At 32.7% G+C, this 25169-nt stretch overlaps 2 protein-coding genes across 4 annotated transcripts in view; one reads left to right on the forward strand and one right to left on the reverse strand.

The window, feature by feature from the left end:
• Positions 1–25169, reverse strand: part of LOC129219420 (SEC14-like protein 2) — a 218835-nt gene that overhangs the window by 139372 nt on the left and 54294 nt on the right. The window lies entirely within an intron of this gene.
• The window catches only part of LOC129219418 (SEC14-like protein 2), a 60432-nt gene continuing 46873 nt past the window's right edge, over positions 11611–25169 (forward strand). For 2 of the 3 annotated variants that reach the window (XM_054853813.1, XM_054853814.1), the window contains exon 1: positions 11611–11736. The gene's annotated coding sequence lies outside the window, so the exon portion shown is untranslated. The remainder of the gene's footprint in view (positions 11737–25169) is intronic. The other variant, XM_054853815.1, reaches the window with a different exon arrangement.

The raw sequence follows: 25169 nt of genomic DNA on the forward strand, positions 1-25169 counted from the left end.
GCAATTTCCTCATCTTGAAGTGCATTTTATGAGCATGCAGAACCATTGCCCATAGTTCTGTCACTTGTTTGTGAAAATACATACTCTAATTTGCAATGCAGGTATCCAGTTCTACACTGACCCTCAGTGCACTGAGATAAAGTTCTATGAAAATTGCCCTTTTTAGCATTTTTCGATACAAAAATCGCCATTTTTGGCAGCGCAGAGGGTGAGCCACGCAACTAATGAGGATATTGAATAATTTATATATATTATTACACAAACTATGTAAAAAAACATGGTGGAGCCTCAGTGCATGGAACCAGGAGGCCTCAAACATGTCACATTTTCACTTTCTTCGGCACAGTTTAGCCACCCCTGCCAGGGTCCACTGAAGGTCAGCCATAAAATTTACGATATATTTCATTAGAGGCACTAAATATCATGTTGTAATCACAAAAATTACTTTGGCTGATGCTCAATGCACAGAGATACTTGAATATTAAAGAATCTCGATTTGAGAAAAACCCTAAGTTGGTAAACACTTTCGGAATTTTTGTGGGTCACAAAAATGTTTTTTGGAAGAAAAGAAAACATATGTGTCTTCTAAAATTATTCGAAGAAACCACTGTAAAATTTTTAGCGAAATCAAAAATGGCATGCATCTGACCTGCCTGACTCTTATAAAAACTGGCTCTTATGTACTTCAGTGGTAAATAGAAATAGCTGAACGAAAACTGTCCTGTTTCAAGGAAGAAGGGTTATTATTTGTTAACACCGTGCCAGCTTTCGTGACAAACGGACTTTGCGAAAAAACTCACGCGCACAGCGCAACCATGACTTTTGACATTCCTGATTCGACATCTGTCCAAAGACTACATCCTATCTGTGAGACTTAGTTCAACGATCTGAGTGAATCAGAGCATTTTTGAAAGGCTCAAATACACAAAAATGTACAATATAATAACTTTATAAAAATTTGAGAGGGGGAGTACAGCCAGAAATCCAAAAAATAAGGTGTAAATGCACAACAGAGTTCGACTTCAGGTCCGAATTTGAAAACATTACGCCTTTAATATCGTCAACGTAAAGAAAACACCGCGCTAATTACACTGGCAAGCAAAAGCATTATTCGTTACCTACTTTGTAACGCATTTAAAATAGACTAGAAGATCTACATTTTTCCCAGTGACAAAAATGCTAATGAGCAGAGCTATCAACGTCACAGGACTTCTTAACGTCATACGAACAAGATGACAGCACCATTTCTGAAGAACGCGCACTAACGAGCATAAGACGTTAACGACCCTACTTACAATTAAACGTACTTCAAAGTTGTCTGGCGGTGAAACTACAGTGGTGGCTAAAACTATATGAACTAGAGAAACTTCTACAAATCTTGGCTGCAGTTGGTTCTAAAGTTATGCAAATTTTATGACTGGAAACGAATGGTAAAAGAAACTTCTTGCATTACTTTTATTGGAAATACAAAGGAATTTCGTTTTCATAGAATGAAGTTTGAATTATGGACAAAATTATAAGGACAATTAGACTTGTGTGTTCTAAAAAGCTTAAAAGCTTAATTCGCTTGTTTTTTGTCCTGCGCACTGCACTACTTAACGATATAAATGCTAAGTAAGTGATTAGGGACGTCACATCCTATTTTTACAGTCACGCCGTTAGGTACTATACTTCAAGAATTCGAGAAAAGTAAAATTATTAATAGTTCATCGCTTAACGCGCCAAACAACCATGTTACCGTAAATCTGCCCTTTAGCAAGTGAAACGCTTTTTTCTGCAATTTAAAATGTTTTACCAAAAAAAAAAAAAACAATACTATAATAAAAACGTTATAAAGAACAATCACAATTGAATAATACGACAAATCAAATGATTTACTTAGATAAATAACTATCCTCAACTATAAGAACAAAAACAAATGGTGGGGAAATAAGGATAACAAAACCCAATAGAAAAATCTTACAAAATCAAATTATATTAATGAATATCGAAAAAAAAAACGCTTTTAAAAATCAGTCCGCTGACCACAACAGTCCCACAATCACGTAGCGGACCACGCGTCTGAGCAGCGCGGCATATGTCCTCGCAGCTATCGACACTGCCGTCCATCGCTTCCTCGGTGAGGTAACTTACCTCGCCGTCTATTAGGAATTCATAGAACCAAACAATTAATTAAACATTTAATTTGCTATTACAAATATTTCGGTTAATCTGATTTAAAAAATAAATAGCCTATAGACTTCCTCAATAAATGGACTATTCAACACAAAAAGGATTTTTCAATTCGAATCAGAAGTTCCTGAGATTAGCGGGTTCAAACAAACAAGCTCTTCAGCTTTATATCATTAGTATAGAAAAAAATAATTTTTCAATTCGAACCAGTAGTTCCTGAGATTAGCATGTTCAAACAAAAACTCTTCAGTTTTATATTATTAGGGTAGATGATGAGCATTTTCTCAAAAATATCTACAACCACGTAATAATCTTTTGAAGGAATGACAAATTTGCATTATTTGCTTGCGATGAGGAAATCAGTTTTATGTTACTTCATTACGTCAATGACAAGCATTTAAATACAATAATTAATTGAATTTCTTTCCCTGAAAAAAAAGATGACGCCCATAACAAAGTAAATAAAAACACTCGCAGTTAAACCATTTATTGCAAAAAAATAGAATATTTGCTCATTATTGAATCTTTCCTTGAAGTAAACCTTTTCGGCATTCTTTAACTATGCGCGAACTTCATAAAAAAAAAAACATAAACTTCCCTCCCTCGCTACGAAACATGTGTTCAGAAAGTAAGAGAGTCGGAGGGAGAGGGAGAAATGTTTTAATTTCTAGATGGCAATATGCAATACAATATATAATGAAGATGATTAATTATTTTCTTAAAAAAGTATGGAAAACATAGTTTTTTCTCATCAAGATTGGTTGAATCTGAAAAATGTAATGTAGGTACAGTAACCCCTCGTTATATCGCGCCTCGTTATATCGCTCATTCGGATATATCGCTCTTTTCTTCTGTCTCCCGAAACATTAAAGCATTAAGAAACATTAAGAAAGGAAGAACGATCTAGACGGGCAAAAGAGTTTTCTGTAAACAATGTGGTTACTTTTACTTTTCACATCCTTTCTACAGCAAGTCAAACGGATTAGAATGTCTATTTTGAATAAAAGGGTATTGGAATGCTCACTCTTGACTCGAGGTAGCTCAGAAAGATCGTCTTTATTCTCCATTTGATGTTTTCAACTTTCTGACGGTGAAAATTTACTTAAATTTCAATCTTGTTTAAATTTCAATAGGTGTGATAGTACATTCGTGAACTATATCGAAACCATTAGAAAATCACGTCAAAAAGAACGAATGCTAATTTACTTGTGTATTGGACATATAACTATTTTTAATGACCTCCGTTATATCGCGCTTTCGGATACATCGCTCTTTTTCTTTGTCCCCCGAAAAGCGCGATATAACGAGGGGTTACTGTGATAAAGCGTGGAAAAGTGGTACTTTGCATTTATTGGGATTTAATGATAAATATTCTCCTATTACTTTGAATTCATAAGATTTTAAAAATTAAAAGTATTATCATTGGTATCCGACACTGCAACGTTTACAGAGATGGGCCAATTTATAATAGTGATGAAGAAAAAAAGACCCTGGAAGGAAGAAAGGAGAACGATTAGAGGTTCTCAAGAGACAAGTTTATAGAAATGATTATTTGTGTCAGTCTGAAAGAAGCCTTACAAATGTTATGAGAAATTAGAAGTTGGTTGTAAATCATTGCTTGTAATTCAAACAAGGAAAACTTGTGAATTTCTCTTCAGCTCGGCTCAATATATTTTTTTCGAAATAGACTCCTTAGTGATGATCTCATTTATAATTTTCTAAATTTTTTCTCTAAACGTATCGTATTTCGCGTTTGAAATTTCCCTCGGTGGGCATCACCAGTTTGTGAAAATTTTAAATGTTCTTTACGGATTGATTGCGTTTTTAATATTAAGAGACAAAAATTATTTTTGCTACTATTACATTTTTATTACTCTTAATTCATCACAGTCTCAAAGGCACTGGAACTTATTTACACTTGGCATGGCATGCTCTAATTATAGTGGATTGAGGAAAATTTGAAAATACCGGTTCAGGTGTCTAGCTGATTGATCTATCAGTAGCGCCGTTTTTTGACTGTATAGAATTTTACAAAAAGAATTGTTTACTATGATCGACAGTTCATTTATTTCGTATTTATTATTAAGTTCGTCAAAATTTAAAGCACAGACTCTTTCTAAAAGAATAGAAACGAAACAATTTCGGATGCAAAGATGCAATTTTACTAAGAATAAAAGGAACGAAAATTAAAAAAACTAAAAATGCTCGCAATTTGGTAAAAGTTAAATGACAAGTAAATGCTTCAAATAAGCGCCTTAGAGGAGAATGAGGAAATAATAATAAAAAAGATTAATAGGAGACATTGAAGGTATATTTTGCTTACTGTTTTTTATCGAACGGAAAATAAAGTCTTTTACGTTAAAAAATTTGAACCCAGTTTCAAGATATCTAATTCATTGAAATGTTTGAAAATATTTCATTATTATTTTTATTAAGTATTACTTTTTACGCTTTTTATTTTCCATCAGTGTTAATCAGCGATGATGTAGCGTGATAATTTATTGCATTACAATTTTAACAGAATATTTAGGAGACACTTCAGTTACTGCCAATTTTATTTGTAAATTCTTCGATTTTTTTTTTCGTCTTTCATATGGTATATTACTTCGGAAAACAAACAAAAACCATTTTGCAATAATGAGGAAAAATAATACAACTGATGGAAAAATCTTCAAATGGGCATTTATCATTTTTATTTCCAAGGGATAATATAATACAGTGTATCTTTTTCCTCACTGTTGTTTAGTTGAAGTTGTGAGAAAAAGTCACCCAAGCAAGTACTCGAGCACTGGACCGTTCGGTTGAAAGCCTAACCCTCTATCGACCACGTTATCTCCAGCACTGCCTTTAACAATGCAAGCGAAAATTAGCAACTTAACCGAACGAATTCATCAAAAATCCGGTGTGACTTAAGGGTCAATTTTTCGAAAATAAGCCAAAATGTGAGTTGTTTCTTTGTTTTTCGTTGATAGCGGATATAAAATATCTTTAAAATGATGCCTTACGCATATACTTTGATTAAGTATTGAGACAATTATAGCGAACAAACCAAAACATAAGCTTGAGAAATATTTTATGAACAGTGCACGGGAGAAAAGTGAGTTCAATGTGGCGTTTTAAGTGTATAATTTGTTATTCTATATAAACAGAAAGGAGAGGAATCTTGGGGGAAATTCACCCAAATGTTTATCGTGCAATAAAGAAAGGCTGAGGTTTTGAAGTTTCAAATGCGATTCTCAAATGACATTTCGCCTTCTGTGCTCTTCATGTACGATTTTAAAGAGGCCTCTTAGAGACACTTAATTACCTTCCCTCATTCGGTGATTTCCCCAATAAATACAGTACAAGAATTTAAATAATAAAATAGTTAGCTTTCAGCATCAGGTGGATTTCAAAATTTTGTGACAACTTTTATAGGCAATTAGTTGCAAGCACTAAATTATAAACTAATAATCAGCCAACATATTGAAATTATCAAAATAAAAAATATGGCGATTGAAAATGCCACCATTCGCGAAATTGATTCATATTATAAGCAGAATTTAGAGCACAACACATTCCTTGCACTCTTAGTATTCCTTGATTTATTTCAGGTGAAAAAATAGAAGCTAATTAATAAACGTTTGTATATGAAACTAGTAAATCTTCGAGCTAATATACACATCTCTTTCTTTTTAACTTAGTATTAAAATGATAACCAATGAGCGAATATTTAATGTGAGTTACATCATTTTGAAATACATAAATTGGAATTCATATGCGTACCTCTTTGCTTAATTTAAAACACACAAAATAAATTTTACTAACAAAAGGCGAGGTGTTATATTTTTACATCTTTAACTATTCGTGCTCGAATTGAAGCTTTAAATAGGATCAGAACTTGTTTTAGTCGTCACTCTGTTTATAGCATCGCAATGGATATGATTAGAAAAATCACGGAATTTCAAGAATCTTAGTGGAATAAAAGCACAAACTATGCAAAATCGCACGTGTCTCAAGTATAATTTCATTCCGTTGTGAGTAAATAATAGTGTAATGAAATGCATAATGCAACCTTTTCACCTACTCTACACATTTTCAAAGACATTTACATTATCAGGCAAAAAATTTCAATGAAAATCGAAAATTTATACCCGAAATTTTTTTGATATGATAGAAATTAAGTGTTTCTATGAGGAAAACGACATGATAATCTGCAAGAATCATAAAATTTATAACCTACAATAAATACTTATGAGCATCAGTAAAATTTATTTATTAATCAGTACTTTTATTGCCATGTTTGCAAATTTTCTCCCAATTGTATTAATTTCACAAATCATAAAATTAAACTTGAAATAGGAAAATAATTTTTATATTTTCCTTCGGATTTTGATTTGACTCATATTGAGGAAATTGAAAACATTTTTATGACATTTAAAAGAGAAAATTAAATTTTCATGACTTCAGAGGGCACCTCTAGTTTTACTACCACATTATCTGCTTTCGTGTTCATATGGAACAACTAAAACCGTGATTAAATGCACTTTAAATTATCACGGAATTGTTATAAGAGCTTCAAAATTTAGTTTTAGATCCTCACAAACATGCTTCTCTGAGCAGATTCAAAAATTAAACAAAGCTTCATATTTTATTTTTCATACATACATTAAAGATTTATCAGAAAAAAAGGGAAAGATAACTGTAATTAAATGTTAGTACATAACTGCAGCGTATCGCTGTAATATGCTATAAAGAAAATGTTTCAAATTTAAAATCCATAGTTTTAACCTATTCGTGCATTTGCAGTAGTCAATGAAACCTCTCTAGCCAGTTTTTGCCAACTGTGCGCACGATGTTCAAATCAGTTTAGATTTTGCGCTTCGCTATCATTATTTGTCCAACAAATTAAATCATGACGAATTGCGAAGAAAAATTTAAACGCCTATTATTGTTAACCAAGGTCGCGATTTAAAAAAAGGAAACTTTTGAAGGTTATCAAATTGCCTCGCAGTAGCAAAGGGATATTCTTTCCAATAGAAGATGGGGGGAGAAGTACGCCTTTTGTTGGAAATCAACGAGAAACAGGTCTGCACTTCGTCTCTTCTTATCATTTCCTCAATTGATTCCAGTTTCGACCAAATACGGCTAAGGAAAGAATTTCCATCTCACAAAAATCAACAAATATCAAAATCGTCGAAACATATCACCATCAAACAAAACCGTTACAAGTTTCTCATTTAATGTCACAGAGAGCCATAAAAAGTGAGATTCAATTAAGGAAACATCTAAAATTATTCGAAGGAATTGACGTTTGTTAAAACTCGGGTGTACGAGAACGTGTTTTCAATAAAAATAAATATTAATATTGTTAGTATTAAAATTGTTATTATTATAAATATTATTACGTTTGATAACATCATAATTCTTAACAGTATAACTATCATTGCTTTTTTTTATTATCATTACTACTAAGATTAATAACATTATGAGTCTTAAAATTATAACTACTATTGTTCTTATCATTATTACGAATGATACATTATAATTCTTAACATTATAACTATTATTGCTCTTGTTATTACTACTACGATTGATAACATTATAATACTTAACATTACAACTATTATTATTATTATTATTATTACTACTATTATGAATAATAAAATAATACATCTTAAAATTATAACTGTTATATAATATTAATTGTTATTATTATTGTCATTATTACTATTATTGCATTTATTATTAATAATATAATAATTAATAAAATTATAACAATTGCTATTTTCAGTATTTACTATTATGATTATTATTACCATAATTTTGTAAAAGCTTTTTAAAATTATAACTATTGTTACTATGTTTTCAAAATTATTACTATTATTAGTTTTTTTTTTTAATACCACAAGTAAGCATATTTCTCTGAAATGTCATTTAGTTTTTCGCTCTTGAGAGACCAAGTCCCCTTACTTTCTCATCTATAGCGAGATTCTGATACATAATTTGATTGAAAAATTTTAATAAGTTGTTTTGAGTAAAACCTCCGCAACACGTTTTCAACGATTAAGCATAATAACAGTGACTCCGACCAAAGCAGAATTTGTTTTCATCACCCACGCTCCTAAAAATCCGCTATGTGCTGTAAATCCCATTATTCATTGATTCAGGAGCGTTTACGACGAAAACAATTTAAAATAAAACTGCATCTCCAAACCCGATAAATGAAACTAGATAGTATGTGAAATATTAGTATGTGAAAGAAAAAGCTAATTAGTTAAATTTAACACAATTAAACTAATATTGTAATCAACATGTCAAGTTAAGAGAATTTAAGGTATCTCACCACCTTTAAAAAACGATTTTCGTCGAAAATTTCGAACTTTTTTTTAAACATCTGATTTAGAAAAAATGAATTTTTTTCTCTAAAACTTTTTTAATTTTGTTACTACCATAACTATCATCGGAGAAAAAGACATTTAAATATTGATCCAAAGTTGTTTTTGGAACCGGAAGTAGGACCGGAAGTGTGAAATCAAAACAAAAACCAGGGGACATTCCGTCTTAATTCTGCTATTTTTATGGTTCAAACAGCAGATATAAGATTTTTCAATGCTTCAGCTTATCCATCATATTTTTTAAACTATTCATTATATTTTACTATAAACTATAATGGCAAAAGATCCGATCGATTGTTTACTTTTATTAGCAAAACTCAAAGCATCTATTAGCGCATTGCATTTCGTGTTTACTGATATAAAAATGGTAATTTTTATTAAAACAGTTTTGAAAAGCATTTTTTGGAAAAGCTTCTTAATGGGTAACCAAAAGAAATCTCTCAAAGAAGCGAGTTTTTGATGGGAATAGGCGCACAAAAGTGTCGGCTAATATGACTATTAGTAGTAAAAAATTGAAAACACTTGACGAGTGATGACCTATAAAGTAATATTTAGCCTACTGGTTAACAAAGTTATAAATAAAGAACTTTCAATTTCTATAATTTCATTACTGTGCTGTCCTTCATGTACGACCAACATATGGTGATATGGGAAGAGTCAAAATTTGGACTATGCTCGAATTTCACATGAAATTGTAGTCAGTGCTCATTTGTCAAAGGTTTTGATTAAGCAAGAAAAAATTTTAAATAAAAAATAGAACCGACTTCAAAAACTGCAGCTGGAAATTGCTCTAAAAAGTAAAAACAATTTCGTTCTTTGAACAGCATCTATACTTCTTTTTGAACATAATTTTTGAAGTTGGCGCAAAAATTATGGGGAAAATTATGTGTAACCACTTTCATTTCGTTTTTCACAAAAACTACTCAAAATTCGAACGACATATTTATATCGATACGCAAATATGTTGTTAAAATGTTTTTTTGCGAATTCTATTGAAGAACCATGGTCCATTAAAATATACATTTGTAGTTGAATTATGTTATAGCTTGATTTTATCTTCTGTTTTGGTTCCGACTTCAAAAATTATGTTCAAAAAGTAGTGTAGATGCTGTTCAAAGAATGAAATTATTTTTACTTTTTAGAGCAAAACTCCAGCAGCAGTTTTTGAAGTCGGTTCTATTTTTTATTTAAAATTTTTTATTTCATCCTTTTTAGTGTAAACGTATTCCAAAAATAGTATGTCACCATCACTAAATCACACCCTATTTTTCATGCAAATTCTGAATATAAAAAATTTTGAACGACTGGCACTAAAAACTATTCCTAATGAGAAATGCCAGAGATTCAGAGGTCTACACTGCCGTGGGCAGGTAAAGGGCAGTAACTGCATTTTTTTCATTTTTCTGCATTTTGTCATCTATTGTACGTTAGTTTGGTTGTAAAAACTTGCTTATTTGGTTTCCGCTGAAAAAACGTCTAATTCCAACATTTTCCTATTGTTGGTATTCCACCCACTACACATTTCATCAAAGGTCTCCAAAACTCATTTCTGCAGATACTGCTGTTTTCCTGCCCACGGCAGTATACACGAGAGACAGACAGGTCAGAAGCTCATTCATCAGGGTTTTTTTTTTTTTTTGTAATAGCCAACTCAGCATCAAAAATCTGTAAGTGAACAGCAAATCACCCCCTTTTTCCCACCCTTAGGGCAGGATTTTTTTTTTTTTTTTCAAATTTATATGGAACCAACTTCGGGGTATAACCTTTCCAATAAAAAAAGAAACATCAAAATCGCACCATTCTGTAAAAAATTATGCGTGGTCATACAAAAAAATTATGTATAAGGGTCGACTTGAGAACCTCCTATGTTTTTTCGTCAGTTAAAAAAATAACAGGATGAAAGAAATCAATGTTCGATTTGTTTATTATGCGTTACGTTAAGAAGATAGTGCTAAAATCTTTATTGGGAAAAAATGAATATGCTCATTACTTCTCCCTTTATATATATAAATATATATATATATACACACACACAGAAAGTAGTAAAACTAGATTCAGCAGTAGTGGAATGTTCATCCAATGGTTATAAACAAAAAAAATAATAATAATTTAATAATTATGAAGCTTTATTTTTTTGGTTTATGACCATTGGATGAATCTTTCACGGCTGATGAATCTTCTTCCATTTTATTCATCTTTCTTTTTTGTGTTTTTAACATTAATTTGTTTTATTACTTACTGCACTGCACTTGTTTTATTATCACTATTTACTTGACTTATATATACAAATATTGATTTATATATATATATATATATATATATATATATTCTTGTGTGCTCTTTTATCTTAAGGTATGTTCTCTGATTCCTTTCTCTTCTAAGGTTCTCGGGGAGGTTAGCAAGCTATTGGGACCTTCCCTCTTGCTAGACAGAAAGGGCCTTGTGAACTTTAGGACCAATCCCCCCCTTGATAAAGTGTTGGTCCTGGGTTCACCTTTTTCATTTTCCATTTTGATGTTCTCGCTTTTTTCATTTGCTTTTTTCATTTGTATTTTGACTGTTTGTGTGAATATATATATAGACTAAAATAATTCCATAACCGACCTGTTAAGAGGACCTTTGTCCTAGATGAACACGAAAAACAGAAGTTTATAACATTTTTACTTCCTTTTATAAAAAAAAAAGGAAGTATTGTATTCGCGAAAAAATTTCGACTCAAAATTTGGCCAAAGGTCCTTTTTGGAGGAAAATCAATGTTAATTTCAATGCAAACTGAAGTGATGTTATAATTTATGCAAACACTTGGCAATATATCGCCAAGCTTTGGTCGCCAAGTTTTCTCGTAAACTTGGCGACAAATTTAGCGATCTTTTTTTTTAAATTTGGTTTAAATTCGACTATCATTGGTGATATTTAGAGAGTTAACTATTGAATCACATTAAAACTGCCAATAATGGGGAAATAACTTCAAATTGGTGTAAAAGGAAGTCATATGATGCGCACATTAGCTCGTTTATAACGAAGACGGAACTAGTCGGGTAGAGAGAGAGAGGGAGGGAAGGCCGGATTGGGTCGAACCGAGACTTTCACGGTCATCCTCAGCCGCTGGGTAAATAAGGACCAGCCGGCAGATCATCGCCACTCGTGTTCACTCCAAGGAGCAAACCACTCAGCATCAGTTCTGCCGGTGAGTACTTTCTCTATATCCTCCGCAGATCGCTCTTCTTTCTCATCATCATCCGATACGAGATAGATGCTCGCCTCGGACTCTTTTTTTTTTTTTTTTTCTCTACCATGCTGTTAGAAGGATCAATAGCGTAAATAAAGATCAATGCTAGTGATTAGACGTAAAACGAAAACGAATCTTATCCTATTGCGCTTTTAGTAAGAAATTGGTATCTTGAATCATTTTAATTGTGTATTTCAAATTGAAAATATTACTTTAGATGCAGCACGCAGGGAGATAAACGACTAAAAATTGACAATTTAGAAGACTTTCTTTTGGAGGTTTGAGATTGAGATTAAAATTACCTTTTTTTTTTAAAGTTAAAGTCGATACTCGTTAAAATATTTATAAATATAGAAAGAAAACTAAGTACTAGAATTAGGTACATACGGCTAAAATACCTAAAAAATATAAATTAAAAAATTCTGTAAGTTTTTTTGCCATGTATTTCTTTTTCACCACTCCGATATTATTTCAAGGATAAATATAAGCTTTTCTTTGGGAGTTCAAAATCGGGGTGACTGAAACTTTGTGAACACACCTTGTATAAATCTGTTGTCGATATTCTGCTCTGCTACAAAGCTTCTTGTTGATATTATGCACTGTTGCAAAGTGATTCTTTATGTGAGAGCTCATTATTATTATACCGATTGTACTATTCGTAAGTGCTTGCATTTGAGCAATTTTAAGCATGGATTTAGCACTCAGAAAACAATCGTCCATGATTACTCTTCACAGAAACACTATATTATTCAATGTGAGATCGCTTCAGGTGTGGATACAGAATTTTTTTTTATTAAGAAAAAAATGTAACTGGTTGAATTTCACCTCATCGGAAAGGTCATTGCTACCGCAAGCTAGCAACAAGTGCCAAAGACGAAAATTTTTGTTGTTAGAAATATTAAAATACATATTTGGTTGATTAGTTTTGAGCTTACGCAAGATTTGCATGATGGTGATGTTGGTGTATATGACTCAATAGTTCGGCGTAGGTGGGTTTTGTTTCGTTAACGTTAATCTTTCGTCCGTTAATTTGCACAAGCGTGTATATAATCCTTTTCTAATTTTCAGACACGAAAGAAGGCAAACTAAATATTCATAACCTTTTAAAAGTAAATGAACTTTTAACACTTCTAAAGCGCAGAGAGCAAAATTAATTAAAAAAATATATGTATATATAATATAAGGAAGAACTTTCAAAATGTTATCACATCTTTAGCTATACTTATTAGTATAAAATAATTAGAATGATTGTGGTCAAAATAAGAGGGCGATCATTACTAACTTACTCTAAGGGAGTATCTATTTAGAACAGTGGCGTACCCAGGAGGTGGGCTGATGGGGCTACAGCCCCCCCCCCCCCGAAATTTTCAAAATTAATTATAAAAATTGTAATAAACAACAAGTTTTTTTTATGATGTATTTTTGAAATCTTACATTCGTATTGATATCAGAAAAGCGATACATGAACTTTTCTTAGCTACAGTTCATAAGTATCCCCCCCCCCCAGCTCAAAGACTTTCGAGCTCAGCCCCCCCCCCCCCGAACTGATTTGTCTGCGTACGCCGCTGATTTAGAATCGATTAAAAAACGTTGAAAAAGTTTCATCAACTCATCTTCATAAATTAGGATGTAGGTTTAATACTATCCTGCATAAAAAGTTATAAGAGAGAGGTATGAAATTAGCCGCTATTACTAACAAAATCTTTCAAAAGTAATCTCGTATCCATTAATAATATGCTACAGGGGAGACTTGCACAGTGCACACATAGTGGCCCACCTCTTGCTTTGAAGTACATTAAGTTTCAGTTGTGAGAGTTGAAGCACGGACTGCTCTTTTTTGTAGCCATCTTAAAATGCTGGACAGAAAGTTGTGGCAAATTTAAAGTGAAATACGTCATAACATAGTCGAAAGTAAAGTTTTGCAGCTGATCGTCTTCTTTTTCTGTGTAGAGTTAAGTCAAATATGCCTCTTTGAAATCTTTACTAATAATAAAGCTCAACGTCTCGATGTCTGTCTGAATTTCTGTCTGGATCTCTGTGACGCTCATATCGCCTAGACTGTTCTGCCGATTTTCCTGTATTTTTGCAGAAAATTATTTTGTAACATGGGGATAGGCAACTCGAAGCGATTTTTTAAAAATTTGATTTTGTTCTTTTTCTATTCCAATTTTAGGAATATTTTAACGAACAAATTACCATAACATGGGCGAGCAAATTAGCGATAAATTCATCATCCATTATTTGTAAATACACAGGCGAACCAAATGACCTTTTAATTTTCTGCAACGGGAAAGCCGTGCGGGAACCACTAGCACAGCATAAAGTTTCGTTTGACATATCAGGTTCAGATGAGGCATTAAAAATGCTAACCCTCCATGTCAATTTTTAAATATTAAACATTCTGTAAGAAATCATCCCATTTTGTACACAGCGCGAAATAGTTGTCTTGTACCTAGATCCAGATTCTTCAGTTGCTTGAATGAAAATATTTTCGCAACGTTTATGAATGTGCACAGTTGAATTTTAGAATCATATTTTAACTGATAATAATAAACTGATAAACGTACTTAAAATTCACTAACAATTTATCGCATTATAAATTAAATAATTTCTATATAATAATTTAATGTTATTTGCTTATTGTTACTATTAACAAATCTCTCTGTACTCGCTTCACATCCATTATGGCTTTAAGTCTATCATTTGGGTAATAGCCCTAAGTACGGTGATATCCTCAAAGAGCAAGGGCAATGTAAAAAATATATGTATATAAAGTTCCCATTTGACATAATTTATTATTATGTATCTAATCTCAATGAAAACATGTCCAGTATATCAATATGCACGTATCAGTTTCGCATTTTCAATTAAGTCAGTGGCTCTGTTTTTGTGCAATAAGAAAACGCTGCTCAAAGTATACAGAGGTCTCCCCTAAAGAGCTGCAAAATTATTGCATCTTCAATAACAGTTATGCGTCTAAGAAATTGAAATGAATATGCAAAATAAATAACGTAACCATCACCAGGGTCAACGAGAGGTCATGTCAGCCTAGCCGGACACTAGGGATTTGTCCCTTGAAGAAGCCCCGTTCGAAATCAGATAAGAATAAATTTATGCAGGGAAGAAGGTCCGTTGACCAAACTGACAATAAACCCACCATGACTCCCGGCGGCCTTGATCATCACTACTAACAAAATCTCCCTTGAGTTTCCATCTAAATTTGGGGGGGCTAATAGTTTTGATTGCATCCTTATTTATATCATTAATCCTTAATTTCATGCGTAGAAAGAAATTAAATAGCTATCTAGAGAACAAGGAAATGAAAAGTCTCTGAGTAGTTTTACATGGAATCGTCTGTGAAGATTTGTAAAGATCATGTTGCATGTTTAGCAATACTTTTGCGTCGAAATAAATTGGAATAAATGTAAGAAAAATGGTAGAATAAAGCCTAACAAAAAAGGTCATTAAGGATTTCAATGATGTATAGAATCTTCCGTGAAAAGGTTTCGATGTTTCCTTTCTTTTTTAATCGTATTTTACGAACAAGAAGAAAGGGGAGTAAATAAATGGAGAAGAAAATATTTACAGGCTAATTTCGAATTCCAAAATCAGCTACTCGTATGCTATGTTCAAGAAAATTTCCCTTTTAAATTATAGAAAGAATAACTAGAACTCAACTCAAATCTAAAAAGTTTATAATTGCAATAATTAAAGCGGCAAAGACTGAATCTTAAAGCATATACTTCACTATGTTTTATTTTTCAAGATTTTTCAGTCGAAAAACTTAGACTGAATTTAATGTACATTATAGGCCTTTAATTCTTAGATACACATCTGTTTATAAAGGAAAAGTAAATGCAGTATTATGCTAAAAAAGCTTTGTCGCAGATTTCTTTGCAATATGCTTTTGACTTAATTTTATTTTGCTTATGAATTAATTTTTATCACTATATTTTTTTCATAAGTTTTGTTTTTTAAAATTTGACACAAACGAACAAAAGTGTACGTTATAAAAGTAAAACATTTAAGTAAAATATTCCAATGATGATGTTTTTTAAGGATGCGTCCAAAAAATCTAATGAAAACTCAAAACCACAAAAAAAAAAACCCTCGATTTGAGCGCACTAAAGCGTTTTTTAATAATATCCGATTGATTGAAACCCACCTTCATCAGTTTTGCAGAACACGTGTTCGAAAAAAAGAACTCTTGTTTGAACTATTTATCGAGTTGAAATTATATCTGACACTTCAAAATAAAACTAAATTGTCTTTAATCATACATATTAATCCCTTTATAATCAAATTAAAATGACTTTAATCAGACACATGAATCACTTTAGAATCAATTCAAATGAAGAAAAACCAAATGTTGTAGAATGAGTGGTTTTGCAGTAATGTTTTATTTGAATATACGTTACACTCTAGTTCTTTTAAAATGCGTTCTTCAGCACGTAAACAAGCTATGAACTTAAGTTTTTCTTCTTTAGTTTGATCTACTTTTGCAGGAAACTTGACAATAGCTAAATGAGAGTTTGTTCTGTTTAGAGAAATATCGAAAGGAATAAACAGTTATCATTTCCCCGTGGCTCTGGTTACCAGATGCCGGAAAATTGTCGTATAAACAAACCAATAATAATAATTATTATTATTATTATTATGCACATAAGTAGAGATCATTGTGTTAATTTTTTCTAACTTCTCATTTAGAAAATTATTTTTCTCTTCTTCCTTACTTATGAACCACAAAAACATATGCACAGATATTCAGTGCATAATTTTTATGAGTTCATATTGTTCTAACATAATATCAACAAGAGACTTCCCTCGCGGTGCTAGAGCCTTAAGAGTGACAACAACTAATAGCCACTAAATTTATTCGTATTTTCAAATTATTTTAGTTTAAATTGCGGTTATATTCAATAGAAACATTATACACATCTTTACTAATAATAAAGCTGAAAGTCTTTCTGTCTGGATGTCCGGATGATGTCTAAATGTCTGTAGGATGTCTGGATGTCTGTAGGATGTCTGGATCTCAGTGACGCGCATAGCGCCTAGACCGTTCAGCCGATTTTCATGAAATTTGGCACAAAGTTAGTTTGTAGCATGGGGGTGTGCACCTTGAAGCGATTTTTCAAAAATTCGATGTGGTTCTTTTTTTATTCCAATTTTAAGAACAAAATCATCATAAGATGGACTAGTAAATTACGAAATTATCATAACGTGGAACCGTAACATGGGCACAAGCCAATTGGCGAGATACGAAATTATCATAACGTGGAACTGTAACATGGGCACAAGCCAATTGGCGAGATACGAAATTATCATAACGTGGAACTGTAACATGGGTACAAGCCAATGTGCGATAAAATTCACCATACATTATTTACGAAATTAAACTAACGTGGAACCGTAACATGGGCACAAGCCAATTGGCGAGATACGAAATTATCATAACGTGGAACCGTAACATGGGTACAAGCCAACTGGCGAGAAAATTCACCATACATTATTTGTAAATATACAGGCGAACCAAAAGACCTTTTAATTGTTCTATTACGGGAAAAGCCGTGCGGGTACCACTAGTATAAAATAAAAATCTACAGTGACTTTCCCGTAATTTATGTTGCAAATACAAAAGTACAGTTCAATCTCTATATATCGAACTTCCACATGTTGAAATTTTCTATATATTGAACTTCCAGCAAATTTCCATGTCCATTACATAGAAAAATTGTTTCTATAGATCGAAAAAATCTCTATAGATCGATTTTTTTTTTCGAGACATTAAAGTAAAAAAAAAATCTACTAAACTATTTGTCTCATGAAAAATGATTGCAAGGGGTGAAAATTATGTTCACTAAAGGTTGCTACGAAACTCATAAAAAATTTGGGGTTGAGGGGTGAGTATAGATAGGTCGCTGTTCCGTTCTGGAGTTCTTAAATTCCCTCAAGTTTATTCCAAATTTTAGTTGCAACCAGTAATACAGTAAAATCAGTTTCAAGTTATCCCTATTGTATGTTGGTTATCATTCGTACTCCTTTTAGTTTTAGTGAAAATCATTCAAATTGAGTAGATTGATTTTTTACTTTTCTCTCGATTACATTGTCAAAACGAAAATCCCCTAATGTGGCGGATCAAGTTGAATTACTAAAGAATGAAGATGTATGAAGGCGCAAAAATGTCTTTTCTGGTAAATTTAGTAATTCCTCAAGCAGTGTTCCTGCTATTATGAGAAATCAGAAAGCCGTAATAAAAGTACTGAAACTTACAGAAAATTCACTCAAAAACATGAAACGGCATTACAGTTGACGAAAATTAGCTTTAATTTTAGTGACTTGGGAGATTTTTATGATAAACTAAGATCGTTTCTATATATCGAATTATTTTTTAATCGAATTTCTATGTATTGAATTATATCGCAATTTCTATATATCGAACCGAAGTAGCAAATTATCGAATATATCGGTAATTTGCTACTTCGATATAGGTACACTGTTAAAAATTCAGGAAGATTTTCTGGTAATTGTTACTGTAAAATTGCATCGCCGACGCATCGCTGATTTTTACGGTAATTTATACCGGAGAAATAAGCGATCCCAGCGCCAACTGGTTGCTGTGGCCTACCGAGGAAACCGTAAAATTTTACAGTAACATTTGATTTTTACGGTAATAGTTACTGGCAACATGGATGCCAGTAACAATTACCGTAAACTTTCCGGAAAATTTTTAACAGTGTAGGTCTGACTGTATATTTATTCGTAATTAGAGACCTCTGTGTTGTAGTCAAAGGTGGCAATTGATAGAAAATATCCGCCTACCTTGATTGATTCCATTTATAAAATGCTTTCTAAAAAAATCAAAGCCAATGTTCATAGCAGAACTTTCATTGCTAAGAATTTGGTCGTTTTGCCGTTCTTTCCTTCTATTAAGGTTGCTTCGATTCTTAAGCAATTCCAATTCCATGTGGTGGTTTCTTCCATTAACAAACTTTTTATCGTCTATTTAAAGATTCAATTAATAATTTTAACTGTTGTGGAAATCATAAAATGTATTTCAATTGCGGTGATACCTATTTTGCACAGACCAGTCGATCCTTGAAATTTCGCTTAAATAAGCATAAAACTTACTATAAAAAATTATTTTAAAAGCTTCGGTTTAACTCTTAAGAAATTATTGAAAATTGACCGAATTCGTCAAATCTTGATTTTAGTTTATCTTTCCACATTCTAAAGAATCGTTCCAATCTAGTTGAGAATCCCAAAAACACTCAGTATTTCTCTGCAGTTTGGCTTCCATTTTTATAATTTGCATCTTGATTCCCCTTTTCTTTGAGCTCTTGTGATTTTAGTGATGTAAGTAATAATTTTTCTACCGTTCTTAATTATTTCTATCTCTCTTGACATTTCCCTTTCTCATTCATTTATTTATTCTTGTTATATTCATCATTTTTATTTTATTGTTTTTCCAACATATTTTTCTATTGTTTTTTCCTGCAGTATGTTTACTTTGCCTTAATTTAAATGTAACTACAGTTGACGTTCGTTATATCTGTCGTTCAAACGAAATCGGTCGCTATAACGAGAGGTCGTTATAACGTATTGCAAGTTGTTAAGTCATTTTTGAAAATGCAGGAATAATTTCTCATAGTTATGCTTCATTTTAGAAGATAATCAAGAAACTAACAAAATAATTTTTTTTAAATTTGCGTGAGTTTCTTTCCTTTTTTTAAAATTTTATGCTGCAATTGTGGAACTTTCCCGCTTTTTTAGACATTTTCCATTTGTGATGTCTACCATTTGTGCGCGATTTTCTTTTTTTCTTTTACCCTAAACTAAAAAATAATTCATTCAAATGAACATATTAGAAACATAGTGTTAAAATATTAGTTTTCGGATAGCTAGTCCTGAGATTAGAACAAAAATTTAAACTTAGTTTTGGACGTTATATTGGAATGAACGGTTAAGTTCGGACGCTCTAATGGACAGTAAAATAATATTGCATCTATGGAATTGGAAATGGGACTTCAGGCGTCAGTCGCTATAATGGAAAGGTCGAAGTAATAGGACGTTGTTATATACAGGGTGTCCCAAAAGGTCGTTTACAAACTTAACATGCTGGTCTGTCATATCATGATGAACAAGATTTACATAGGAACATGTGTTCCCAAACGCAATGCTGGCGCACTACATGCACACAAAGTCAGACACTAACGGATGCACAACATGTCGCATATCTATTACAAAAAGACAGTTTTGCACAACATTTTAATTTTTAAGAAAAGCTTAAAGTCGTTGATAAAATTTCCGTCCCGTCAGCTCTCATAATCACGTTACAACGACAACGCAGAGATCGGTGAAATCTTGTCCGAATGGATCGTTATTACAACGGTCGGTACTTTGTCGTTGTGAAGCGTGTATGACAGCTAAAGGCATCAAATTTCAACAACAGCTATAAGCCTTCCTTGAAAATTAAAATGTTGCGTAAAATCGTCTTTGTGTAATAAATATGCGACATGTTGTGCATCCGTTAGTGTCTGACTTTGTGTGCATGTTGTGCGCCAGCATTGTGTTTTCGAACGTATGTTACTGTGTAAATCTTGTTCATCATGATATGACAGACCAGTATGTTAAGTTTGTAAACGACATTTTGGGACACCCTGTAGAGCGTTGACTGTATTGATTCTTTACTTTTTTTTAAACATGAAACTTATTGCGAATTTATTCTATGAACTAGGGGTTTCATTTGGGCAGCAAAACTGTTTTTGGTATTTATTTCTTGTGAAATTTATTGTTTTTCTTAAAGATAATCATGTAATAACTTTCGGCTCTGAGTTTCATTTTATCTTGTTTGTTTTGCTTTTTTTTTTTTAAATCTGATATTTCTACATCCAAAAGTGCACTCGTTTTGCATTGAAAACGTTGGTTTCTGTTGACAGATTCATGCAATAATTCATTTTGAACTTTTCATGGAATTTTAATGCATTCATTAGGAATAACGCATTACATAATGCATTGAGTGCAGGTAAACATTTGTGCTTTCTGACCAAGATTTTCGATGAAAATATAACTAGTGGTACCCGCACGGCTTTGCCCGTAATAGAAAAATTAAAAGATCGTTTGGTTCGACTGTATATTTACAAATAACGTATAGTGAATTTTCTCGCCAATTGGCTTGTACCCATGTTACGGTTCCACGTTATGACAATTTCGTATCTCGCCAATTGGCTTGTGCCCATGTTACGGTTCCACGTTATGATAATTTCGTGATTTACTCGTCCATCTTATGATAATTTTGTTCTTAAAATTTGAATAGAAAAAGAACCACATCGAATTTTTGAAAAATTGCTTCGAGGTGCACACCCCCATGCTACAAACTAATTTTGTGCCAAATTTCATGAAAATCAGCCGAACGGTCTAGGCGCTATGCGCGTCACAGAGATCCTGACAGACAGAGAGACTTTCAGCTTTATTATTAGTAAAGATAATGGTCTGTATCCTAATGCAAAGTAGTTAATAGATGGATCAACTTATCTAACCTCTCTATAACCATATATCTTATGAGCAAGTTACAGAATAATTTCAGATGAAGTGTTTTAAATAATTACAAACGTCCACAGCTAAAATTTGTATTTTTACTCTTATTATTCATTTAAGTACAGGTATATGCGAAGACCCCCCCCCCCACCCCCTTTAAAAAAAGCATATCTTAATTACATTCGAAAGTTTAGATTAGAACGAGAACTGCAAAAATGTAAATATTGTACAGATATTTGGTCTGGTTTGTTCAACAACGAAGCTTGCCCCTGGAATCGTCAATGGAATCGAGTAGAATAACTAAAATCAAAGTAAATTGAAACGCATTTTTTTTCCACTTGCCAATAGCTTATTTTTCTTTACGTAATAACAATACAGGATTTTTTTTATTTGTAGTAATGAACAAACAATAAACGACAATGGCGCAGACTGCACCATTAAAAGTTTTAGAGGGGAGTGTTTTGAGGGGTATTTTTCTCATTGGGGGGGGGGTCTTCGCGATATTTAGGGGGGTGGGCACCCCTGCAACAACCCACATGCGAGGGAATTCCCTAAACTTATGGACATTGAGTAGCTCATATTTCGTCACAACAAATGAAATCTCATTCGGGTTGTTTTAGGAAGCCATTCCCTAACTAGTATTAGGGTATGTTGGGCCGCAATGAGACACAGTAAATTCAAAAATAAATACAATTCTGACAGCTACCACCACCAAGGAGAAGTAAACATAACCAAAATGCTTCCCAGAATTCCTAGTTCCATGCTGTCTGTACATACTGTTTGGGGACGAACTGAAAGTTATTTGAATAATTTCTTGCATCTATCATAATCGTGAAAAACTTCAACAATTAAGCTAAGTGTTGTAGTTTATGTTATTCCTGACACTTTAATCTTCTATTATTCAGCTATATTATTTTTAACTCATGGTTTATTTTAACGATATGAAGTAAAAATCTTAATTTTGTTTGGGTCACAATGAGGCAAACCCTTTTGGGGCCACAATGAGACATCTCATTGTGGCCCAAGCAGCAGTAAGCAAGTGTAGAATACTTATCTACTTCTCGTCTTAGTTTACAAAAAAGAAATTTAACAAATAAAAAATAAATAAATAAAAAATACCCTTGATTTAAAAATATTTATATTTTAACTAATTATTACTAGTGAACTTTTTATTTTACTATACAGTTTTATACAAAACAAAACTAGAAACCAGTTAGGTGTTGATAAGGTTGCCAAACATGGTACTTATTTCAAAGCACTTTATGATTATCATTCAGAAGGGAGAGTGCAATTACCAGAAAGAAATAATACTGTTGAAAAACACTAAAATTTAACCTTGCTTATTTTTTGTTTAAATACTTTACAGAATTGTTTGAATACTGTACTGAAATGTCGAAATGCTGTTGCGAAATGCTTTTTAATAACTCTGTTCCGAATTAAGTTTCTTTAAGAAACTAGCTAAAGGTCGTGTAAACCGGAGCACGTTTACGCAGCGCCTTTTCTCAAAACGAATTATAACTAGAGAGCTAACAGTCATAACACAGTTTGATGCTACTCCCTAGCAAATATTCCCACAAGTTTTTGAGCTCCAGTCGAGCTTCGGTTTAGCATGCGGAAAGGAAAATCTGTTTTTTACCAAGCTGAGTAAATTTTGTGTGGAACGTTTTGAAGCTTATTGTGAACAAATAATGCTTCGTTAACAAAGAACAAATATATAAAAAATTGCAGAATTTTATTCTTTTTTGAGAATTGTATTCGTATGAAATGAAATGTTGTTAATTTTTTTTGCACGTTGGAAATAAATCCTAACTTGGCGACGGGGCAAGTTTACGCGTTGACGTCCGAGCACCTTTATACGCACGTTCTTACTGTGTCTTTCTTAACTCTTTTTTCGCTCCGAACTGTTTCAAACGTTTTTAGTATTTTCAGGCTGTTTAGTTTTGAAAATCACCATTTTATTTTTAATTACGTTACAAATTCGTATCTTATTGCTTACAATCAATCATATAGTGTTGTTTTAATGCCCATTCAGCTATACACTATTCAGTCTGCAATAAATTTGCTTTACTTTAACGATGGTAAGACATTATGTTCAAAACACTAACAGAACCACTTTAGATGTCAAAATATATATGCGTAAATGTGCCTCGTGTCCGGGGAAAGTTTACGCAACCGACTTGGGCTCAAAAATATTTTTTTAATGGTTAAAAACACAAACTGAGCAACAACTAACTATCCCAATTTTGACTCCATTAACTGCTTTATAAAACCGCAATGTCTAAAATTTCTTAAGTTAAAACATAAAAAATAGAAAAGTCATTGAAAAAAAATCCTCGTAAACGGGCCCCGGTCTACCTTACTTATTTTGCAAACTTTAGGTAAGAATACAGTGATTATTCAGCTGTCCCATTGTGGCCCTACTTAATGTCTCATAGTGGCAAATAACTGGGCCACTATGAGACACTTTTCATCGAATTTATAAAGCCTCATAACTTTCTTTTCTAACATTAAATAGGCTAAATTTGTTGCAATTATCAACGGCCGATTTTTTTTTTGAGCAATCACGATTGCTTATTGTTCTCACTTGACAGTCCTTGACGTTGTGGTTCCTTTTTCAGCTTGGACCAGGGCTGCAACACCACCGTCCACCGGCTGCGGCGCGGCTGGTCCTGAGCACTGTCCCCCGGAATCCACTTTTGCTGGGCGGTGGCGTCCATGTCCTACACACGCATGCTCATGCACAGTCGCCTACGCGCGCACGCCTTTACACACATACACACGCCTACGTGCACACTCGTAAGCCTACACACACAACTATATACACGTAAGCACCCAGGAGGAGGGACATGCTTGGGCGGGGGAGCCATTTCTAGAAACAATAACTCTAACCAGTAGAGTCTTGTCGCAACTCGTGATTGCGAAAAACATAATTTGAATTCAAAGTTTCGGAATTCAAATTAGAGTTTTTTTTTTTTTTTTTTAAATCCATACAACCTACATAATCTAATGGAACTGAAAACATCTTGCTGTCCCATTCCACAGCTTATACTTCAGCTGGCCCTGTCTCTCATAAATGTATGAAGTTTATCAATTTGGCAAAACTTTAATATCGTTATTCACGCTCTAAAATGTTGAAATGATAAAGAGTCAGCTCTGCGGTCCTCACGAATACACTCGAAATAATACAGAAAGAAAGGTTCAAAACCAATTTCGATTCGTAGAAAAAAAAATTGCTTCAAGCAAAGTGCAATGTTTTTTTTTTTTAGTTAGTGTCTCTACTGATGAAGAACTTCAGAAGTTTCTTTGCTTTATGTTCTGAGCAATGTCATTAAAAATTTCATATTTTTTAAGTGAGTAGTATATAAAATTCTTGTTATTAAATTATTATTAGTATAGATAAAATAATGGTTGATATTTTGTGAGCATTTTTTACGATAATATTATAACATTCTATCTTTTTTGAAACGTTATCATGAGCTATAAATACAGAGCATGAGTTGGAAAACTGCTCGAGCATCGGAAATTCTGATAACAATTTCAAGAGCAATTCTATCTCAGAGCATTTCTCCCTTTTCTTCAAAAAAGAAAACAACATTTAAGCTTTGAGATAAATTAATGTTTATTTCCTAATTTTGAGTATCACTTTATCTCTTAAGATTTTTTTCCGGTAGAAATTATCCTCCCTTTATCGAACAATCAAGGTTATCTTCGCTTCCGAGTCCGTTGAACTTGCGAAGATCTGCGGATTCACCTTCAAGTTCACAGCTCGAATGACCACAAACCTCGATTCGGTTATTTGAGCAAGTGTCTCACTGGTTATGAGGAGCTCCATGTTTTACGTCAGTTACCGTTTC

This window comes from Uloborus diversus, chromosome 3 (assembly GCF_026930045.1).
Source record: "Uloborus diversus isolate 005 chromosome 3, Udiv.v.3.1, whole genome shotgun sequence".
NCBI lineage: Eukaryota > Metazoa > Arthropoda > Arachnida > Araneae > Uloboridae > Uloborus > Uloborus diversus.